The 23,548-nt window shown below is 42.5% G+C and overlaps 1 long non-coding RNA gene across 1 annotated transcript; it reads left to right on the forward strand.

The window, feature by feature from the left end:
• Positions 1 to 3,857: 3,857 nt before the first annotated feature.
• Positions 3,858 to 21,876, forward strand: LOC131399709 (uncharacterized). Its single transcript, XR_009217195.1, has 5 exons — positions 3,858 to 4,103; positions 6,302 to 6,469; positions 13,773 to 13,930; positions 18,861 to 19,027; positions 20,193 to 21,876. It is a non-coding gene; the product is annotated as an uncharacterized LOC131399709 (long non-coding RNA).
• Positions 21,877 to 23,548: the final 1,672 nt, after the last annotated feature.

Here is a 23,548-nt window from a genome sequence, read left to right on the forward strand (position 1 = left end):
CCAATACAGCATTTAACTCCCCGCTGTGCCTTTGGCACACTTGGTTGCTACATTCTTGCTCAGTTCTGGAGCTGCAATCCCTGTAATTCTCAAAAAAATGAGAAGGGAACCTGGCTGATATATCTTACCCTGAAAACATACTGCAGATGATAGTCCTGAGCAGGAGTAACACTAATAAAAATGGGACAATAATGAAAATCTATTTTGATTCCTGATGTCCTTTTACTTTATCTGATGTTCTTTCTTCATTTCCTCCAATGGACCAGAGCTCTCTCACTTATAGCACTTATGGGGAGTGGGGTGGAGGGAAGGCCCCAATAGTGGTCATTTATCTCTTAGTGAGACTATAAACCAATGAGTCACATTCTAAGGAGGGGTCAAGTGAGGTGAAGCCGGGAGAGGTCACTGGACTTGGCAGTTGGGAATTCATTTACAAGGAGATTGAAGGTTGAGGGACACTATTTTGCTTTTTATGCATTGGGAGAGATCTGAATGTGTCTGCAGCTGTTGGGGGAAGGAGCCAGCAGAGAAAGAGAGATTACAAACATAGAAGAGTTATTAATGATGGAGAAACATACCTGAGGAGATAAGGGCTGCATCAAGGCCAGGGGAGAGAGTGACCTTGGAAGAGGGGACACCTTCCCTTTTAGGCCTGGAGGAAAGGAAGGGAAGGTGGGTGCAAACAGGTGAGTGTTTACATTTCAGGGAAGGTTGATGAGGAAGTCCACTCCTGACAGCTTTGACTTTTAAGGCTTAAACCTGGTCTAGCCATAGCGGGCCTCCTCTTGAAGACAGAGCACCAGGAGCTGAGCACATGCTATGGCATTTCAACCTCTGGTGTATTTGTAGAATCCCAGGTACAACTCCTGAACAAGGTTCTCTGGAACAGTCTGGATGTGTCAGGGTGCAGGAGGAGGGGATGGGGAAGGTGTGTTAGGGACTGTTGGTACCAAACGAAGTGTGGAGTGAGGCTGGCATCCCATAGAGAACTGTGAAAGGTAGATATCTGTGATAAACCAATGGTCTAGAACTTGATTCTAGAGCTGACTCAGACATTCCACACACACCAAAACCCTCTGAAGGAGTCAGGAATCACTGCTGAATTTCTCCCTGCTGACAGTCTAGGGACTTAGTAGCTACTAGAGTCTCCTAACGACCACCCTGAGGGAAGAAGTTCTGAAAGGGCTCATGGCCCTGAAGGTGTCAGTTCCCCCTCATTCTCCTGTACCAGCCACATAAGTTGGGTATGTTACAAAGGAACGGGGCAAAGAAAGACTTTGGTCAACCCCTACAGAAACCCAAAACCATTTCTTACAAACAGGAACCTGACACCGAGGCTGGTTCTGCTTATTCAAGATCAGACAGTAGTTCCAGGCTCCCCTTCTACATGCAGGGAACTAGTGTAGAGATGAGAACCAGTGTTTGGGCTACAGGGAAGGGAGCTGTGGTTAAAGATTCCAATCCCAAGTCTGGGCTCAGGTTTAGCTGTGGTAACAATAAAGCAGACATAAAATCCAGGGGAATTTTCTGCTGGCCAAGTCAGATATGAGGTTGCTAAACTCTCAAATCTGATTCCTGTTTAATGCTTTGATGACAAGGAAAATGAAATCTCCCATGAAGTACTTGCTAGAATACTGAAAATTATTCTAGACTTTTCAATACTTAGTTGGCATAGTCTCTTCAATGTTTTTATTTTGGGTAATTCGAGATTTAAAATTTTCCAACTCCTTCTAAAACATATTGTGATAGTTTTCTCAGAAACAACCCAAGGGGATAAATTGCGTATTCTGTTCACATGCCTCAGAGTGACATTCAAAACTGTAACAACTACAATGGGCACCAGCCACCAGGGCAAGGGGCAGGCCTGGTTTCCCTTTCTATGTCGATAGGGATGAGGTTCTCTTTATTCAAATATCTTGGGACAGGGCAGTCCAGCAGGCCATCAGACAGGACAGCATCTAGGTTTTCGACATCTGGATTAGTTTATCCATCTATTGTGTAAAAGTTATACTTTAATACTGTCCCCATATTAGAAAGACTACTCTTGGGTAGAAAGAAAGTTTTCTCAATGTTTAGATCTATAACTTAAGAATCATTTCGTTCTCCTAAATCTTCTTTACTGATTAGTTTGTGGGGGTTAGGACTACAATCTGCCTTTCTACAGGACTATGTCAAAAATGTTTTCTTTCTAGTTAAAAACAAACACAATTATGGAATTATGGTATTATCTTCACTTACTAAATATTCCCTTAACTTCTCACACTCTTTCCCCATCCCTACTGTCTCCTGTCTCTGTCACTAGAGCACTTGGAGAGAGAACTGGGTGCTCTAGACCTTTCTTCCTGTGGTATCATACATCACTCAATCATAATAGCCATCATTTATTTGGCTCATTGTATGAGCCAAGCAGTGTGCTAAATGCTTCGTATTAGTTGTCCCATTTATTCTCCCTGACAATTCTGTGAGGCAGGTATAGGTCATTATCTCCATCTTCCTAATGAGGAAATGGAGATCCAGAGAGAAGATAACGCCCAAGGTCATAGAGTTCAGTGGTGGAGCAAGGACTTGAGCCTTGGCATCTGATTCTGGAGCCTCTGTTCCTAACCACTGTGCTGCGAGCATTACTCTTTCTATAGAATGTTACACCTGGAAGGGACTAGAGTGATTATCTAGTCTAATCAATTTATAGAGGAGGAAGCTGAGGTCCAAAGATGTGAGGTTACCAGTTCAGAGCCTAAAGATGAGACATGACAGAGGATATGAGAACACAGTGGCGCTTCTGATCCACAGGTCACTGCTCGTGTCATGAACTCTCGCAGCTTCATCTACCATCCTCAACTAGAGGCTGTGTGGTCCTGTGAATGTTTTCGCGGCCCTCTGCAATGAGTCTCCAAGGTACACATTTACGTGCTTCTGGGGCTGTGTGTTCCCCTCCTGCTCAATCACTTTTTGATCAAAAATATAATCTTCCTTTTTCCTGTTGTTCCCTGAGGAACCACTGTCTGCATAAAATAAATATAACATATGTGGAAGGTGCATCAGAAACTTTCGGAAACAGACATGAAAATATAGCCTTACTTATTGTTTTAGGATGGACTTAGAGAAAGGAATTACAGGATTTACTTCTCCAATAAACACAGGCCTATGTTTGATACTAAAACATTAGATAACTAGTGTCACCAATTTAATAAAGCAGAGCATGTGGCAAGGAGAAATGGCTGGACAGAGAGAGGGGAATGAGCACACCATACCAAAACGCCCCCCACCCCAGAGACGGAAGCAAGACCTCAGCTAGAAGAGTCCAGGGCAGTCTCTGGCTTCACACTAGGGAGAGCAGAACAGTCAGGAAAGACTTTCTTTAAGAAATAAACAGTGAGCATCCACAAGGCCCTCGGAGCTGCCGTTTCACTTTCTCACCTCGCCCTGCCGGCAGGTCTCAGGAGCTCCATTTTGCTGGCTAGGCTCAGACAGGCTCAGCGCTTGCCCAGGGTCATCAAGTAGTGAGGGGTCATAAGGCTGGGATTAAACTCAGGAGAGTCTCACTGCCTGCTGGTGGAAACCAGCACATCCGAGCGAACGCTAGGTTGTGAATCCTTTCACTATTCTGTTCTCCATCACCTTTGGCTCTGGCACTGCCCGAGTTTCCTCCCCAGTCTCTCTGCTCTCAGACATTCCTCCTGAGCATGTCTGCAAAGGTCACTCAGCCACACTCATTCAGTGCATCAGTGCAATGAGGTTACCCCACGTTTACTTCTCTCAGCCAAGGCCAGAGCAGGCTCATTCCATTCTATTCATCATGTTACTCATTCAGCCTCATCATGTAACTCAAAAAAGGACTCGTGCACACTGGCCTCTAGAGCCCAAGATAGGGCTTTCCTCCATGAACACTGAGCTCAAAGAGAATGAGAGAGATGAGCGAGGCATACGCAATTTTTTGTAGGCTAGAGAATCAGGTGTAACTTTCAAGTTGATTTCTATTATTGTCCACCTTCCGGAAGCCCCCTCCCATCCAGACAGTGAGGGGAGGGGAAGGAAGAAGAGCAGCCAGTGAGACTGCAGAAGACAGTGACCACCGAGGAACTGAAGGGGAAAGAGACAGCCAGGTGACAGCTATTACTGTGACTGAGAGACAGGTGGGGGGCTGCTCACCCCTGGAGGAAAGGGATTGTTGCCTGGAGCTGTGGAGACTGTGTCCCAGTAGGACGGGGACAGCGAATACGGAATCTAAGTGATGAGGCTGGTGGAGCACTGGGGCCATGGAGAACTTGGGCTCTCATCCTCAGGCCAAGAAATTTTCTAGAATGGTGATTTCATTCTAGAAATGAATCTAGATTTCAACACCTTTGGATCTTGTGGGCCAATAAAAATTCAAAATCATTTTGGGGGCCACTTTAGAGTTGTCAACTTTTTACTTTGCCAAGCAAAGACTTTAAAAGAAATGGCCATTTACTAAGGCTCTCACCGTCACTTCATTATAAAGTAAGGACATGTCTAAACTCCCAAACCTTATTTACGTATGTATTTATTTATTTATTTATTTTGAGGAAGATCAGCCCTCAGCTAACATCCATGCCAACCCTCCTCTTTTGTCTGAGGAAGACTGGCCCTGGGCTAACATCCATGCCCAACTTCCTCCACTTTTTTATATGGGACGCCGCCACAGCATGGCCTGACAAGCTGTGCATCGGTGCGCGCCCGGGATCTGAACCCAGGCTGCCAGCCGTGCAGCGCGCACACTTAACCGCTACGCCACAGGGCCAGGCCCTCATGCCCTACTTTTAAAAATAACGAGCCAGGGGCCAGCCTGGAGGTGTAGCGGTTGGTTGTGTTTGCACACTCTGCTCAGCAGCCCGGGGTTCAAGGGTTTGAATCCCAGGTACAGACCTACACACTGCTCATCAAGCTGTGCTGTGGTGGCGTGTCACACACAAAATAGAGGAAGATTGGCACAGATGTTAGCTCAGGGACAACCTTCCTCACCAAAAATAAATAAATAATGACCCAGGGATAAAAACAAAACACCAAAATTTACCAACCTCCAATTCTTTTCAGAGGATTAACTGGTTTGTCTTTCACTCAATGGAAAAATATAAAATAACCACATTCACAATTTTCCTTCGTCCATCTCTTTCCAATGAAGGTAACAGGTTGTTTCTCTAAATTCTGAAGAGGAACTCAGTACTGGGGCCACCACTGCAGGTTTCTATTTTTTATTTGAATTAACTGTCTTATAGGCTTGTAGCTCTCTGACCCTGGTTCCCTAGAGAATACCGCTGGGCTTTAATGTTCTAGCAAAATTTCATGTAGTGCTAACAGTTACTGAGAACATAAATGATATTTACATATAATATCTGATGAAATCCTTATAGCAACACTGTGAGAAGATATATTATCCTCTGACAGGTAAGGAAATGCAGCTCAGAGAAGTTCATTCCCTGGTGGCTAGTAACTGGTGGTGCTGGGATTAGAACCCAGGACTGATCCACCGCAGGCACTGTTCTACTGAACCATACTGCTCTCAAAGTCACCGTTCCAAGAACCATAGTCAACACCATATGTATTTACTCATATCTAGGCAAATTAACATATCTAGGGAAAATGACAAATTTAAATATTTCCTTTGGAAATTTTGGGACAAACCTCTATGAAGGATACAGCAGAGAAATAGGTTAACAGTATTTGGAAATGGCTCCTTCCCTTGGAGGTGGGTTAAATTAAAGCACGAGATAAGTTTACTCTGAATCTTCAGTTGTTAAATTTTGAGAGTGTTTTCTCAAATGCCCTCCTTTCCTGGGGAGAGGAAGCCAGCGATGTAGGGAAAAATCAGGTCTCAGGGAGAGGGAGGTGTGCATAGGAGACTTAAGGTGATACAACGGCCATGGACTCTAGAAGTTCCCACGGGACTCACCCTGCCCTCGTGATATTTGAAATGTGAATTTCTGTTTTCCCCATTTCCTGAAGGAACTCATTGTCACTTCCCACACTGCCTGATTCACTTTTCCTAGACTATAACATATGGAATGCCATAGAGAAATGCTTCACTTCCACACAGCCCATCACACACTCTCACCAGAGCAGCAAGTCAGAACAAAAGAAGACAATTATATCATTTGCTTTTGCAAATGATTCATTTTGGTACTGGTCCTTTTAGAGGAGTTAATGTCTTAGGAAATTGTTTTTCCCCTCTTCTGAACGGCCTATTGTGTTATGTTTACCATGCATAGCTATGCATTCACAGGGGGAGTTGGCAGCTGGATGAAAGTTGTTCTAATTTCAGTTTCTGTCACTATCAAACATGCAGGCATGTTCTGGAAGTAAGCTGTGAATACCAGCTGGCAAAGTGGCTACCTGATGGGCCTGCCTCCAGAATGTTCTATAGCTTCCTGTGACCACATGCCAACTAACCTAGACAACAGAGTTGTCCTTTCTCACTTTCACTGGTGGACCACACTGCATGCCTGCAGAGTAGGTAAGAGGGAGCTCTCTTCAGGAAATCTTCTGGATTGTATGAGGATGAAATCTTAGCTAGCCAGGGGCACTTAGCCTGTGTGTCTGTTACACTGGGAATGTTATTAAGGCCTCAACATTGCCATAAAACTCCTTACTGACATTCTCTTTGCTCATCTTCAATTGTTGGTACTAGCCAGCCTTGAAAATGCCTCTACAACTTGTCTAAGATTAGTTAAAAGGAGTTCCCAGTTCATTGGTGAAGGCAGGCTAAGAAAAATATAACTATTTATGAATATATTTGTATTTGGCCGGAGGGTAATCTTCTAATACCATCAGAATGCTGGAGTTCCTCAACTCACTTCTAGATGAAATGAACCATGTCATTTGGTTTAAAACCAGCTGGTTCTTGGGGACTGACCCAAGTGGCTCAGATGTTACAAAATAGAATCTACTGTACAAACCATCTATAGGTTTCAAATAATAAAAATTATGGAATCCCCAGTACAGTGACCACAAATTTCAGATTATAACCGAGGAGAAGGTAGAGGATGCCTTTTTCAAGATCCACGTTTCTCTAAGTGCCCAGAATAGTGGGGTGACTAAAGCAGATGCTCATTATAGCTGATTAAATGACATTATCTAAAGAGGGTGAGTAGGTCACTGAAAGAGGATCTACTTCCCTCAAAATAATATCATGCAAATAACCATCGGATGATCTTCATTTGTGACAAGCGAATTTCCCTTAACTGGATCTTCCATCCATTTGAGAACCTGGTTGATTCCTGGCACCGTGTTGGAGCATAGCAGGCTACTCATCTGAGCTGCTGATCAGGCTTCAACACATTCTAACGACCTTCCCAGAAATGTTGTTTTATAGTTTTGAAATGGTTTCTCAATAAGGAAAGAGGCAGCCCAACATAATGAAAAGATGAAATACAGAGCACGTGAAAAAATCCTTTTAAACAGGCTTTACAAGGCTGTCCTCTCTGAATAAAATACCTTCCATAATAACACGAAGGGCACAGTTGCTCACTCTAGTTACCTCCAGAGAGACGCTAACCAGCCAGGCTTTGACATATTTTTCAGGGGAATCCGAGAAAGCACAGGCAGAACCCCACTCTCCATACAGAAATCCTGCATTCTCCCAAGGCCATTCTTCAATCCAGACCCTTAAAGAATGTGCTGACCTGCTGGGCTGGACGTGAATTCTCAAGTTTCCAAAACAGAGATTCAATGTGAATGTGGATATGACACCACTTTTCTAGCACTCTACAGTGCTGGAATCCAGATTTCTTTCCTTTAGCTGGGTTAGATACAAGAGGACAGCCTTGTTAATGTCAGACTTGGACCACACAGAGAACAGGCCCTACAGCTGCAGCCACATCCAGCAACAACCCGGCATTGTGCTGCTGCATTGGAGAGAACACCGGCACCATGTGGCCCTGTGCTCTCCCCACCGAGGGCTTGAGTGCACGGAGGGCGCACTCACTGGTGTAACCAAATATCTGTGCACACCCTTAATACTATCCTTAGTAACATTCTTGGGATAAATTCCCAAGAGTAGGATAATTGGGTCATGGCACACACAGTTTTAAGGCTTCAGAAACTGCCCTCTGGAAGATTGTACTAATTTTAATCCCACAAAAAGCACATGAGACCTGTTTCTCTACATCCTTATACACATTGATTATTGTACTTTTTCACCTTTGTCACTGCAATAGGTGAAAAATTGCACCTCATGACTCTCTGTACTACATTATTAGTCTTAATCTTAGCATCTCTTTAGCATATCTTCACTGAGTTGTCTTATTTATCCTCACAGCATGTCTGTGGGGAGGAGGAGCAAAAAATTCCACTTGTCTCCACAGTTACTGTACTAACTGATGATCCTTGTAACACTCAGGCATAGGGCATGAATAATCATGCATTTTCAGTCTATTTATGTTATGCTGGGTAGAACTTAATTTCAACTCACTTGAACTTGGAGGCTGGGGGTTCTAGTCCGGTGTTTTAGGGACAACAGAGGGTGAGGGAGGGGACAGCTGCTGTCTAAACAGACACCACATGCTCTGAGGGCCTTTCTAACATGTTCAATGTACTATTTTCTCTTCCCACTCTTTTCACCCTGGACTTTCAAAAATTGTGTTTTTTGATGGAAATTTAATTACACAAGAAAATGCTCATTATTGTAAAAAATAAAAGTTTTGCAAAAATAATATTTTCCTAATTTTGTTAAAAGAGAATAAATGTGTGCATGTATGTGTACAAGTAAAATAACTAGAAGAAAACGCAATAAATTGTTAATGGTGAGTTTTGCAAGATTATTTTCATTTTCTTCTTTATATTATTCTGCATTTCCAGATGTTCTACAGTAAATACACATTAACTTAATAATTAGGAAAAATAATACACATTATAAGTAATAACTGGACATGCAATCTTTCTGCATCTGTGGAACTCCATTCCTTACAACTTCACAGGCAGCAACAAGGTTCATTATCAAAAAGGACAAAAACAGAGGTTGCAAATACATTTCACATCGGGTGCCAACCCCCATCACCCAGTGGGGCAGCCTGGAGCGTTATTTTCAAAAGGATACTGAGGCTGAGTCCTCCCTCCCCAGGAGCCAGCCCTGGGATCAGTGAGCAATATCCGGCCCAGACAGGGCTGATGGAGGGCTGCATGAATGTCAGGCTATTTGTCATTCCTGAAACAGACTCCAGCACTAGACGGGGCCTAGAGGTCATCTGGTGAAATCTCTTATGAACTGATGAGGAGACTGAGGTCCAGAGATAGGAAGCAACTGACTCAAAGTTTTGAAGGCAGAGCTAAGACTAGAACCTAATCAAGTAGCCCTGGCCTGTGTTCTCCATGCTGCCTTCAACTAATCCATTCATCTCACGGGAGCCTCTCCATGGCAGCGATGAAGCAAGAGGTCTCCATCCTGGCCTCCAAGAACTCATTCTCTTCATCCTTCCTGCCAGAACCACCTAGTCTTCCCTGACTGAGGATTGGGGGGCTGTCTCCTCCATACAAATCTTCTCTATGCAGAAAATGGAGGGAAACAAATCCCAAGGCTTGGATGGAGTGACGGATTTGACCAGTAGGTGGCAGCACCAACAAGGAAGAGACCAAAAGCAGCATCTAAGTGCCCTGAACCTCAAGGGTCAGAAAGAAAAGCCCTTCATGGAATATTTTGTGGACATATTTGCATGGAGGCACTTAAAATCCACAAAGTAGGAGCCAGCCTTGACGGCCCAGAGGTTAAAGTTTGGCGCGGTCCGCTTTGGCAGCCCGGGTTCTGTTTCCGGGTGTGGAACCACACCCCCCTCTGTCAGTAGCCATGCTGTGGTGGCGGCTCATGCAGAAGACCCAGAAGGACTTACACCTACGACACACAACCACGCACTGGGGCTTTGGGGAGGAAAAAAAAAGGAAGATTGGCAACAGACCTTAGCTCAAGGCGAATCTTTCCCTACCAAAAAAAAAAGCAAATAATGCCAGCTTATGCTTATTAAATTGGCAAAAATAAGCTCCCTCTGGTATTGGCATGCATGTGGAGAACTTAGTATAATCTTGTATGGTCACTGGAAGTGTAAATTGGTACCACTCTTTTCAAAATCAATCAGGAAATATGTAGTAGAGAACATTAAAATAGTCACTGAATCTTCTGGAATATTCCTTTAGGAAAATGATCCATGCTAAAGAAAAAGTATGAGCAAAAAAGTTTATTATGGCCTTATTTATAATGATGAAAAATAGGGACAGAGTAAATGTCCAATAGTAGAGGTGAGGAAATTAAATGGTAACTGAGAAGTTTATGTAGTAACGTGGGCAACGCTAGGGAATATGAATAAATGCCAACAAATAGAACATATTAATACCTTAGGTTAAATTCAGGATGTAAATTTATATTTACTGTACCTGGATACGCTTCGGGTGCCCCAAAGTATGTGGGAAGGGAGAGTCTTTCAGTTAGAAAGATCTGACTTCTGAACTGGCAAATTTATCACTTGTGTGGTCTTAGCAACTAAGTTATCCTCTCTGACCCTGGCTTCCTCGAGAGTGTGACGCAGATGATAACACCTGCCTCAGAGACTCGTGCAAGTGGAGTGAAGCTGTGTCTCAAAAGCATTTAGCATGGTGCCTGGTCCAAAGAAATCATTCAGTGAATGGCAGCTATTGATTATTATTGTCATCAGCTCACGTGGAGAAAGACTAGAACAGCACACAAAAAATGATGATAATCATATTGGAGTTGTGATAATTTTTTCCTAAAGTGTTGCAATTAAGAAAACACAATAAGGAAAATCACGTACAAAAAAAACCACAGTGGATTTTCACCCCTAATATCTAAGCTTTTTCCCTCATTCTGGCCCCACTTCTGTATCCTGACTTCAGGAGTCTCTTCTAATTTCTTAGCCTCAGCTGCATCATTTGTGCCCACTCGATACATATCCAGGTTCCAGAACCTCTTCCTTGTCATTAAGGCTCCATTCACAGCAGTGTGCTGTATTCAGATTTAGTTAACAATGTTATTCTTCTGTGTATAAAATGCCACCTTGATATGCTCCATCAAAATTGATGCATCTTATTTCGCCTATGTAGATCTTACCAAGTGTGTTTAGTTTAAAAAGAAATCTGTTTCCACAGTAATTAACATTGGGTTATTACATTTTTATGATGAAATTTCAGAATTATGTTTATCTTGTTCTTTATCAGCAAGTCAAATATTTTTGAATGAAAGTGCACTTGTTTCCTCTTCTTGTTGTTATTTGTTTATTTTTAAGGCCTGTTTCTGGGTAGGTAAGCTCTGGCTTATTTTAAAATACATTATACAGTGTAATTTGCCTGGACTTGAACTGAGAGGAAATGTATCTCTCTTATTTCAAATATAAGTGATCAATTTAGAGGATGTGGGAATTTCACTGTGTTCATAAATCATACTTAAAGCTTACCTGACAAAAAGTAAATGAGTAAAACAATGATTTTTTTTCTTCCAGAAGGGGCAGGATTAATTAGTTTTATAATATGTGGGATATTTCAGAGCTTACTTGATTTTTCTATCTTAAATCTTTGGGGTTAAATTTTTGAGGGCTTAAAAATATATTATTAGCATTCGTTGCTGTTTGTATCATATAGGTGTATTCTGGTTTGTCTACTTAAAAATAGTATTTCAAAGTAAATTTTAATGAAAATAGCGGCTAACTGTAACGTATTTGTGCCCAATTATAAGATGCTTTCCAGAATTATAAAGTACTAAACCATTGTGTGGAAAGCAATGAACCTTCTACAACCAAAGGAAAATTCTCTATAAAACTCGATGAAAAGTCCTATTAGTAATGCAGCTGTCACATCTCTCCTTACCGGGAAGAAGCAGAATAAAGGCGTAAGGCACTGGATCTGTACTCAGAGGTGATAAAAGGCAGAACAAATGTCCTCTTAGGCAGGGGTTACTTATGTGGCTTCTTGAAATCTGAGTTACTAGTCCTCATTGTTTTAAATGACTGTAGAAATGGGACTCATCTTCTCAATAGACATGTGTACTCTCTGGTGATTTCAAGTGTGCTTATTCCTTGTAAGGTGCTCAAGAAAACAAGCCATCTCTCTCCGAGGCTGGCAGCAGCGTTCTCATTCTGAAGAGCCGCAGCTCCAAGAGCTGTGAGCCCCTCACATGCATTCTCTGCTGCTGGGCCTTGAGGGGATCGCTGGATGAGATCCTGGGCTGGACGGGTGGGTCTCTCAACATCTGGAAGGTGATGGGAACTTGCTGAAGGATTTTTCTGAAGCAGGGGGATGACCCAATCAGATTAGCATTCCAGAAGAGTCTTTGTAGCTGCAGTGACTACCCTTTGTTGCCTTTGTTAATGAGAAACTCATAGGATTGTGGCTGGCCCCAAACCTCAGGCACTGGGAGGTCTGGGTTGGCCCTGAGAAGTTTGCTCAGGAGGCAGCTTTGGCTGCGGAGGAAGAAAGGCAGTGCCTTAGCAGCACTGTCCAGAGTCAGCTAAGGAAGAACAAGTCCAGGTCAGAATTTGGACCAGAGCTTTGGCGCTGGAGGAGGGAGGAAACAGTAGACGCCAAAAAGGATGTATTACAAGAACATGTAGAGTCTTTTTTCCAGTTATATTACTGTTTTTTTAAGATATGTGTGCATTTAAGTAACTTTACTAAGAAGAAGCTTAAATCAATTAAAATATTCACAACTCTGCTCGTTGTCTGTGTGCAGCTCTTCCCATCAGTCATCACTGAAGCAGCCGTCAGTTAAGTATTAATATTTCAGTGAACATGGCTAGCCTTGAATTATCAAGTACCCTTCTAGATCAGAGGTAAATACATGCATGTTTTGCTGTCATAGGATATCTCAGAAACTCAGTGTGCCAGTTTCTGTTATAAAAATTAGTTATTAGAAACTGTGAACCTCTTCTGTTTTCCTAGATGAAAAATTAGATTCCAGAGAATTTCTCTGTGGCTTTTATTTTGTATGAATCCAAGAACTTGCCTTAAGTTTCCAAACTGAATTTATTTCTGATCCCTTGAAAACTTTATATCATCCTATTTTAACAACTAGAGGATAAGAAAAAAAATAAAGTCTATATCAGAAATGAATGTTTTTGGGCCGGCCTGGTGGCACATGCGGTTAGGTGCGCACGCTCCGCTGTTGTGGCCCGGGGTTTGCTGGTTCGGATCCCGGGTGTGCACCAACGCACCACTTGCTAAGCCATGCTGTGGCGGCGTCCCATGTAAAGTAGAGGAAGGTGGTCATGGATGTTAGCCCAGGGCCAGTCTTTCTCAGCAAAGAGGAGGAGGATTGGCATCGGATGTTAGCTTAGGGCTGATCCTCCTCCCAAAAAAAAAAAAGAAATTAAATTTTATTTTTTTTAGGTTTGTTTCAAAAAATCTTTTTTTTTTTTAATAAATTCTTCCAATAGAACCAAAGTTAACTTAGTGATTTATGAACTTAAGTTTAAGTGGAAATTTCACTCTAGAGAATAAAACTACTTCTCCAGATTGGAGGACCTAGTAGTCTGTCTGGTACCCACAACTTTGTCCTGGATCCTGCTAATAGCTGACCCTCCACACTTCCTCTTCTGCATGTATTATAGCTAAATTCCATATTCATAATATGTTGCTATTTGATTGTCTGTTATGTAAAGAGAGTACAATGAAGACCAATAAGAAGATAACCTCCAGTTGCTGTACATTTTCTTAGCAGTTCTTTGCTGGACTACATCTATTCTAGCAAACAAGATACCTCTCTTAATAAATCAGAACAAAATAGGGAATTGTCTCTCTTGTGAATTATTTACTTCCTTTGACAGAAGAGGATGAACCTCCACTTAGCAAGGCCAGGCAGGGTGTGGCTCTGCATCTGCGAGCAGACGGGGTGATTTTGGATGGCCGCGAGAGCACAGATGACCACGCCATCGTCCGGTGTGAGTGGACACTGCTGCAGGGTGTCCCTTCAGCGGACGGGAAGGTAATTCATGTCGTCATTGTAAGGAAAACTCGTGTTTCAGTGGAGTAGTCTTCCATAATGTCCTTCCACTTATGCTTCCAAAATGTCTGGAAGCTCGCAGAAGAGGTGTCAAGTGGAGAAAGCATAAAAGTGACTGTCCAAAAAATGGTTTATTCTGTAAATTTACTTTTCTACTGAGTAAACAGGGGTGCTGACCATTTGTTTTGAAGCTTACCCTGTTCTTGCTGCTTCTTTTGTTGGCGTCTCCGGAATACAAAAGACACTTCAATGAAAAAGACTCATGCTTTGTTTTAATGACTCAGATTACTTTTTTTCAGCTTTTTAATTATTTTATTGAGGTCATATTGCCTTATAACATTGTGTAAATTTCAGGTGTACATTATTATATTTCAGCTTCTTTTTTGTGTGTGAGGAAGATTAGCCCTGAGCTAACATCTGTCACCAATCCTCCTCTTTTTGCTGAGGAAGATTGGCCCTGGTCTAATATCTGTGCCCATGTTCCTCTACTTTATATGGGACGCCGCCACAGCATGGCTTGACAAGCGGTGGGTTGGTGCGCGCCCGGGACCCGAACCTGTGAACCCCGGGCCGCCACAGCGTAGCGCACGCACTTAACCGCTACGCCACCGGGCCAGCCCCGATTTTAGCTTCTTAATAGACTGCATCGTGTTCACCACCAATGATCTAGTTTTATCCGTTACCGTACATATGGGCCCCTTTACCACTTTCCCCCTCCCCCAACCTCCTTCCCTTTTGGTAACCACCATCAGATTACATTTTAAAATTTTTATTTCTTCTTTTCTTAGTTCAAGATCCAGGTAAAAAATTCATCCATCACCATTCATTGAGTTGCTAGTCTTAGAGCTTAGGTGCTGCTGGAGGCAAGAAGATGAAGCACAGTTCCTTGTTGACACCTCCCTAGTGAGAAAGGCTGGGAGCGCCCAGGAAGGGCTTCCACACAGGACAGAGGGAGTGGCGTCCCTAGGAAACGCCTTAAAGCTTGGTTCTTCCTATGGTTCTTCTAGTTCTAGTTCTATGTGTGTTTCTACATACTGTTAGGAGCTAAGTTTGCCCCACTCTTGATGTTATATGCTACATCTTCATGCTTCTAGCTCTTCCTAAGTAAGCAGCTTTGCTTATATCTAAAAGCATTTTTAAATTTCAATTTAAAAAATGATTCTTCTCTGGTTGCATTGCGTTGGGGGCATAGAAGGGAAATGAGGGCAGAGTTGGGGAAAATTGGTTATAAACAGATTCTAAAACAATAACACTGAAGTATAATTTGGCTGGGTTGTAGAGGGAAGAATAAAGTTCAGTTTTCCCCTCTGTTCTCTACTTCTAGAGTTTTCTAATCATGGCTAATCTTATAGGTAAGTCTCTATCTACATGGTATGTTTTGAGAGGATTTAAAGACTAAGAGAAAGGCCTAGTCCAAAAATATTTCTCCCTTTGATTCAAGAAATCTCAAGATAAGCAATTTAATTCTGTCTTAATTACTGCCTTCTTTGGTCCTATTTTTTGTTAACGATCCTCCTCTGGGCAGCATATTATAAGACAAATCCCCAACTCTTGAGGAAACTCTCTAAAATCACCTTCCTCCAGAATTGAGAAAGATGGGCAAATCAGAGTTCTATTCTTGTGAATATGATCTAACTCCACCATCTGACCACGTGTAACTGGGAAAGTACAGACTGTTGGATTCATTTTGCTCTCGCCTCTTAAAGTCTCCATTGACCGCATCTCCACCTCAATCCTCTGGCCACACTCAAGGTCCCCTGTCACACACCTTACAAATCCCCACTCTGATCAACACTACAGTCTACCCTCTCCTCTCGTACACCAGGGCAGCAAACTCCACAGCTGCTGCCTTCAGCAGTCTCAGGCCTTCTGTCTGCATTCAGGCCAACCAGTTGGGACAGAGCCTCTCTATCTCACAGCACTTTACTCAAGGCTGCACGGCTCACTCAACACATTCTACCAAGGTTGCCATCTGCTATCACGTACCCCTGTGTTCCGATCTAAGTCGCAAGAAGCAATAAAGAGTGGTGTAGCCTATGGCATTGCTACCACCTAGCAAGGTCTGCCGGCTTCTGAGCCAGAGTTGGAGGGAGTGAGAGCTGCCCCACTGCCTCGTCGTGGGCAGATCTGCACTTTATGACCTGCCCTTTGCACTATCACCGGCTCCCCTTGGTTCAGCCTCGCACCCCTGTGACCATAGGCAGAGGTCATAAATGACCCTTCCCTTACAACCATGTGGACAGAGGTGGGAGGGAAAGTTTCCAGAAGAAAGGATTGCCAGGCCGAATCCCACCGGAGTTCAGGTCGCCTGACCACTGCGGTGACTCAGGCAAGAGACAGGATGGGCTCTGATGGGTGGTGAGGGATGAGTGGGCAGATGAAAAGCAGTCGAATTCTGGATATATTTTTAAAGGAGCGCCAACAAGATTTCCTGATGAATTGAATGTGCAATGTGAAAGAGGAGAGTGGTTAAATCTGACCCCAAGGTCCCAAACCACAGTTCTGGTCTCATCTTAAATCTTACTCGTTGGAGTCTCTGATCTCTGACTGTTCTCAGGCTGATGCCACTTTCACCTCAGGACGTTCTCATTTCTGAGGCTCAGTTGCCCACTCCAGACTCTTTGGAAGTTATCTCACTGTCTTGAGCTTTCTCTCTGCTGGCCCTGAGGGTAGTGTTTCAGAACTCACATTGTGACCCTGTCTGATATTCTCTCCGTGGAGTTGGGCCTGAGGATCACGTAACAGCGTGGCAGTGAACACAGCTTACCACCTCTCTGAAATAAACAACAAAGGATGGGGGCCCTCTCTGCCAGCTCTCCAGCTTAAAGTTTTTGCAAGGAAAGTGATGGGACAGCTCGTAGATGGCTTTACAACTGGAGGTCTCAATTCTGTCACTGTCTCAGTGAATGAAAGTCACTTTACAGAAGTTTCATTTCCCGGCTATAAAAACAAAGTCAGGTCACTCAGTTTGAGATGAGAATCCACCAAGGGAGACAGTGTATATATTTAAGCATTTACTATATCTATACTATATCTAGCTTTATTATATCTAAAAAAATAAATTTTTATTTTATATTTATAATTTATATCATATTTACAACCAATATCAAGGTCTTTATATGTGGTTATCTCATTTGATTGTGTGAAGTAGGTGCTATTTTTACTTCCACTTTACAGAGGAAGAAACTGAGGCTTAGTAGGTTAAGTGACTTGTACAAGGTCACGCAGCTGGTACATGGTAAGACTGGTGGTCAAACCCAGTCTGTTTGACGCGCTCTTGTCTGCTTGACTGTGCTCTTAAACACCTCACCCGTGTTTCTTCCAGTGTGATCAGTGAATCACCTGAGGGTGCTTATTCTGTGTAGATTCCCGGATCCCACTCTCCAGACCCCGTGACTCAGACTCTGAGGCTGGGACCTGGCAATTCATCCCTTAACAGGAGCTCTGGGTGATTACTGAGCAGCCTGAACATGGGAACCACTGTATCTCATTACATTGCCTCTAAGTGATTGTAAAGCATTCTGCTCGTGTGTGTATGTAGTAGTGACCAATCCTCCAAGCCAAGGTGGTGTGCAGGAGTCCCAATTCTGGGATTTCAAAAATACAAACAAGAAGATGATAGTTATAATAGGACAACTCTCTGTACCTTCAAGTCCATTAATGCCTCAATGCATTAAAATGTATAATGGTCAGAATTTGTTTGTACAGAATATTGTCCAGACTAGTTCATTTAAACAGAAAGGATTTTTTTTAAATAGCCTACTAAGCAGTTAATAGTATCATTGGGAGGAATGAAAACCCAGTTTTTAGACTGAGCATCCAGAAGTGACTCCCAAAATCCCTCCACAGAACTGGGCCTCAGAAGCTATTGCCCTGCCGTGGTCATGAAGCCGCCTGCAAAGTGGAGTGAGGAGAGCAGGGGGTCCAGAGGGAGCCCTGGGCTCAGGGAGTGAGCAGAAGTGCAACCCAGGAGGGAGATCAGCAAGGAAGGTGGGAGAACTCGGACACAGAAACAGAAGCCAGGCAAGTAGGGAGTTCCAGAGGGTGGGAGGGGCCAACATTGTTAAATACAGTAAGAGGCCCAGTGGGAAAAATCGAACACAAGACTAATAAGTCTTTGCTGGGTCAGTTGGTGAGTTTTACCAGCACAGGTTCAGGGGAATGGTAGGGAAAGAAGCCAGATGGAAGGGATAAAGAATAAATGGAAAATGAGCAGATGAACCAGCACGTGCAGCATGGACATCCCTTTGAAGATAAGTTGAAATGGAAAGGAAATAAGATTGTGGATAGAGAAGATCTTGGAGTGTAGGGAGCTTTTTACTTATTGTTGTTTTGTTTGTTAGGTCAAGAGAAACTTGAGTATAGAAACAGAAGGGCCATTTGAAAGAGAAGTTGATTGATAGGTCGATGTTCTGAAGGTCAGAGAGAGAGAGAGGGGTCAAGGACTAGTGCAAGAGGAACAGCTCATCTTAGGGCTGGAGGTAGGGAGGTGACGATGGGTACAGAAACAGGTACATCACCAGGATGGGGTGAGTGATGACCATAATTTTGGTCCTAATTTTCTCGTTGAGGTAGAGGAGGTCACCTGCTGAGAAGGAAGGAAGTAGATATTGGGTGTGGAGCTTGGAGGAGGTACAGTTCGGAACAGCCACTGCTAAGGACAATTGAAGGATTGTCAGTCAAAGATATTGTCAGCTCAGATGAAATTGGAAATTGTGAATGCAAAGTAGGGCCAGGCTGCCAAAATAGTATAGGATTTAGCATCCCACAGCCTTGGACCAGAGGTGGAAATGTGGGTCCTGGGACTGCTCCAAGGCTGACACTGATTTCCAATTCATGATGATATTGGACTCCGTGCCTCAGATCTCCTAACTAAACGTGATATTTCCTATTTGTGTGTTGTGTGCCTCAGTCAGGAACCCTGAAGCTGTCCCACTTATAGGAAGAAGCATTCACCTTTCAGCTCGCTGTGATGGACACTGCTGGGCAGAGAAGCTGTGACAATGTCTCGGTGACAGTGCTTCCCATGGCCTTCTCCATGGGAGGTGAGAAGAAAGTCCTTCCCTCACATTCCCAAAGGTCAGCAGAAACTGGGCCATTTACGGAAGGATGGTATTGGATTGGCATTTTATATTCTGACTATGCATTTCTTTGGCTCTTCCATTATATTTTTGGCTGTTGTTAAGCAAGAGTCCTTACTAAAAATATAATAATAAAAATAGGCTCCATTATGTTTTGGGCTAAGTGACGCCGCTGGATTGGGCAGGGAGCATTCCAGGGGATGAGAATAGACTGTGTGAGCTCTGGCACCCTATAGAGGCTCTGTCTTTCCTTGAGTGGCTTTCATGAAAGACAATCATCTGCCTTTTCAAGGAAAGAATCTTGTTTAAAGGTGGGTCTATTTGGTATGTATGTTCAGAGTGCAGCTAAGGAGTATGCTTAAGACAAATTAAAATGTATGAAACACGTGTCAATTTAAAAGGAGTATTTAAAAATTTTCATGGACACTTTACACAGATGCCTGGATACACTAAGAATATAGCTTTACATTTATATGATGGTTCTCACATTCTGTTGCATAATGAAAACTCTTCTTTTAAAAATTATTTTATTGAGGTCATATTGGCTTATAACATTGTGTAAATTTCAGACGTACATTATTATATTTCAGTTCCTTTGTAGACTGCATCATGTTCACCACCAAGAGTCTAGTTTTTATCTGTCACCATACACATGTGCCCCTTTACCCGTTTCGCCCTCCCCTATCCTCTTCCCCCCTAGTAACCACTAATCTGTTCTCCTTATCTATGAGTTTATCTTCCACATATGAGTGAAATCATATGGTATTTGTCTTTGTCTGTCTGACTTATTTTACTTAGCATAATACCCTCAAGTCCATCCATGTTGTTGCAAATGGCACGACTTTATCTTGTGTTTATGGCTGAGTAGTATCCCATCATATATATATATATATATACACATACATATACTGCAACTTCTTTATCCGTTCATCCATGGATGGGCACTTGGGTTGCTTCCACGCCTTGGCTATTGTGAATAAAGCTGCGATGAACATAAAGGTGCATAAATCTTTTTGAATTATTGACTTCGTGTTGTTTGGATAAATACTCAGTAGTGGAATAGTTGGATCCTATGATATTTCTATTTAGTCTCTGTCAATCTCGACCCAGTGGAAGTCTTACCTTCCCTGCCCTCCTGCGACTTGAGACTCATTTATAAACAGGGTGTTTGAGCATGTGCTCACACTACTCCTTCTTGTGATGATGGCAGTTGCATTGATATCACGCTGGCTTGAGATGGAGTGGAGCAGTGTCCTGACGGGTCTGATGAAGCTTTCTGTCAACATTGTGAGTCAGCTGCCTCGCATTTTCAGGCCAGGGGATGGAAGGGATATCTGTGTATCCATAATACAAGGTAAGCTCAATATTGTTTTTCTGCCTGGTTTCAGGTATAACTTTATGTGAACAAGCTATGTCTGAAATTAAATGAGCATTTATCATGAGTCTATAGTCCCAGTGGCAAATGTCAAATTTTTGATATTGCTTACATTTTTCAAAAATTGCTTTCAATTTTCCAAAAAATTCTTCACCATTATAAAAATGCTGTATAGCATATGCTCTTTTAAAACCTGAAGTGAGTTAACATTTTGTTTTGATAAATTTTTTAGAAAATGTATGACCTACTTGGGTGTGGCTCAGTCAGAGCTGTAAACCAGTCTTATAATGTCACGTACAGAAAAGTCATCGCAAGGAAGAAGAAAACCTGCAGAAAGTTCCGTGAAGTTTTGGCTTGAGGAAGGATGAAGAATTGCAAATCCTAGTTTTAAGTTTTGTCTTTGTCAATTTATGTGTGACATTTAGAAAGTTAATTATTGGAAGGAGAGAGAACAGACTACCAATTTGGAAACGAGAGAGAGATGTTTTTTATGGGGCTCTGACGTGTCTTAGATGGATAGATTATTATTCCCAAATATCCATGACTTTCAATCTACTGCAAATTTGGTGGTTTTAGTTAAAGTTCAGAAAAGAAACCCAACAACTAACAGTAGTTATTCCATGCATCAGTGAGCCTTGACCGGAAGATGGGGACCCCCACAGCAACTGCCCAACCTAGAACCACAGGACCAAGTGAAGATGCAAGGTGGGGGCTCCTTACTGGAGAAATCCCAGAAAGCCACTGGCCCAAACCATCCCCCTATGTTATCAAACACAGAGAAGAGGAATCATTCTACCTTCTGGGGACCAGAGAGTCAGATTGATCCTGTGATGCCAGGTAAGAACTCGAGGCAGATTCTCCACAAAGAGCCTCATTGCCTATAATGAGACACAGCTCAAAATAACGTTTGTATTTGAAAAGTGTTAAGGAAAAAGAAAGAAGCGAGTTAAAATTAAGAATTTGGACCAGAAAAAAAAAAAAACATCTGGCATTTGCACTGATTATTTATGGTAGGGAACATCTACTTAACATATTCTTACATTCCTATATCTATGCATACATACTCCAGAGATACCAATACATTTATTTGTACATATGTTAGACTTAGGAAGTTTTAACATCTGTGTTATGGAAACTAATGCTCTAAGAGTTAACTTTTAGGCTATTTTGAGATGAAGCAGCATACCGCCTACGTATTCATGTAAATCCTCTTCACACTGAGCGAGTGAATGTAAAGAAACTATGACGTCATGTTGACATGGTCGCATGTGCTAGTAATTCAGTGTTATGCCTCCAATTTAACTAAATCTGTAATTGTTTTGTTTTTTTAATAAGTCTAAAAAGATTTTTAAATACATTCACACTGCAGAAACATTACAGGATTCTGTCATTTTAAATGTCTTTTTTACACATTTATATTTGCATGACTGTATGATATACATGACAGAAATATAGGTGATCACATTTCTGAATGCTTTATGAATGTCTTTTCAGTACTCAAACTCTGCACACATTTTACTGAAATAATCTGCCACTATTTTAATAACTTTATGAGAATTTTTTGTTCATTGCAGAAGATGCAAATAATTGAAAAGAAAAACAACTTAAAATACTACCATTTATTGAAAACAACTTTAAATATTTTGGTATATTTCCTTCCAATCTTGTTTATCTCCTTTGTAGATTTTAAGTGCCTCCATACAAACATGTCCACAAAATATTCCATGAAAGGATTTCTTCTGACAGTTGAGGGTCAGGGCACTTCAGACGCGGCTTTGGTCTCTTTCTTCTTGGTGCTGCCACCTACTGGGCAAGTCCACCATTTGATCCAACCCTTGGGATTTGTTTACTCCATTTTCTCCATATTGAAGGTTAGTACACGGAAGACAGTCCCCTAAGACACCATCAGGGGAGACCAGGTGGCTTTGGCAGGAGGGTTGAAGAGTTGAGGAGACAACTGAGTTCTTGGAGGCCAAGATGGAGAACTCTTGCTCCATTGCTGAGGTAGAGAGGCTCAGGTGGGCATGAATCGATTAGCTGGAGGCAGCGTGGAGACCACAGGCCAGTCTCCTTAACCGGGTTCTAGTCTTGGCTCTGCCTTTAGAACCTTGAGTAAGTTGCTTCCTATCTCTGGACCTCAGTTTCCTCATCAGTGCATAAAGGATTTCACCAGATGACCCTTAAGGCCCCATCTAGCACTGGAGTCTGTTTCAGGAATGACAAACAGCCTGACACTCATGCAGCCCTCCATCAGCCCTGTCTGGGCTGGATATTGCTCAGTGATCCCAGGGCTGGCTCCTGGGGAGGGAGGACTCAGCCTCAGAATCCTTTTGAAAATAGAGCTCCAGGCTGCCCCACCGGGTGATGGGGGTTGGCACCTGAGGTGAAAGGTATTTGCAATCTCTGTTTTTGTCCTTTCTGCTAATAAACCTTTGACATTGACTGTGAAGATGTAAGGAATGGAGTGTCACAGATGCCAAAAGATTAGATGTCCAATTATTATTTATAATATGTGCTGTTTTTTCCTAATCAAGTAATACATGTTTACTGTAGAATATTTGGAAATACAGAAAAATATAAAGAAGAAAATGAACATTGTCTAGCAAAACTCACCATTACCAATTTGTAGCATTTTCTTCTGATTACTTTTATTGGAACGCATATATGCACACATTTATTCACTTTTAACAAAATTAGAATAATGTTATTTTTGCAAAACTTTTATTTTTCACACTTATGAGCATTTTCATCTATTGTTAAATATAATAAAATATAATAACAAAAGAGTGAAATGATTCACAACCTAGCAATCACTCAGATGTGCTGGTTTCCACCAACAGGCAGTTAGACTCTTCTGAGTTTAAACCCAGCCCTATGACCCCCTCACTACTTGATGACCCTGGGCAAGCGCTGAGCCTCTCTGAGTCTAGCCAGAAAAATGGAGCTCCTGAGACCTGCCAGCAGGGTGAGGTGAGAAGGTGAAATAGCAGGCCCAAGGGCCTGGTGGATGCTCACTGTTTATCTTTTAAAGAAACACTGTCTTGACTGTTCTGCTCTCCCTAGTATGAAACCCGGAGACTGCCGTGGACTCTTCTAGCTGAGGTCTTGCTTCCCTCTCTGGGATGGAGGCTGTTCTGATATGGT

Source organism: Diceros bicornis, chromosome 39 (assembly GCF_020826845.1).
Source record: "Diceros bicornis minor isolate mBicDic1 chromosome 39, mDicBic1.mat.cur, whole genome shotgun sequence".
Taxonomy (NCBI): Eukaryota; Metazoa; Chordata; class Mammalia; order Perissodactyla; family Rhinocerotidae; genus Diceros; species Diceros bicornis.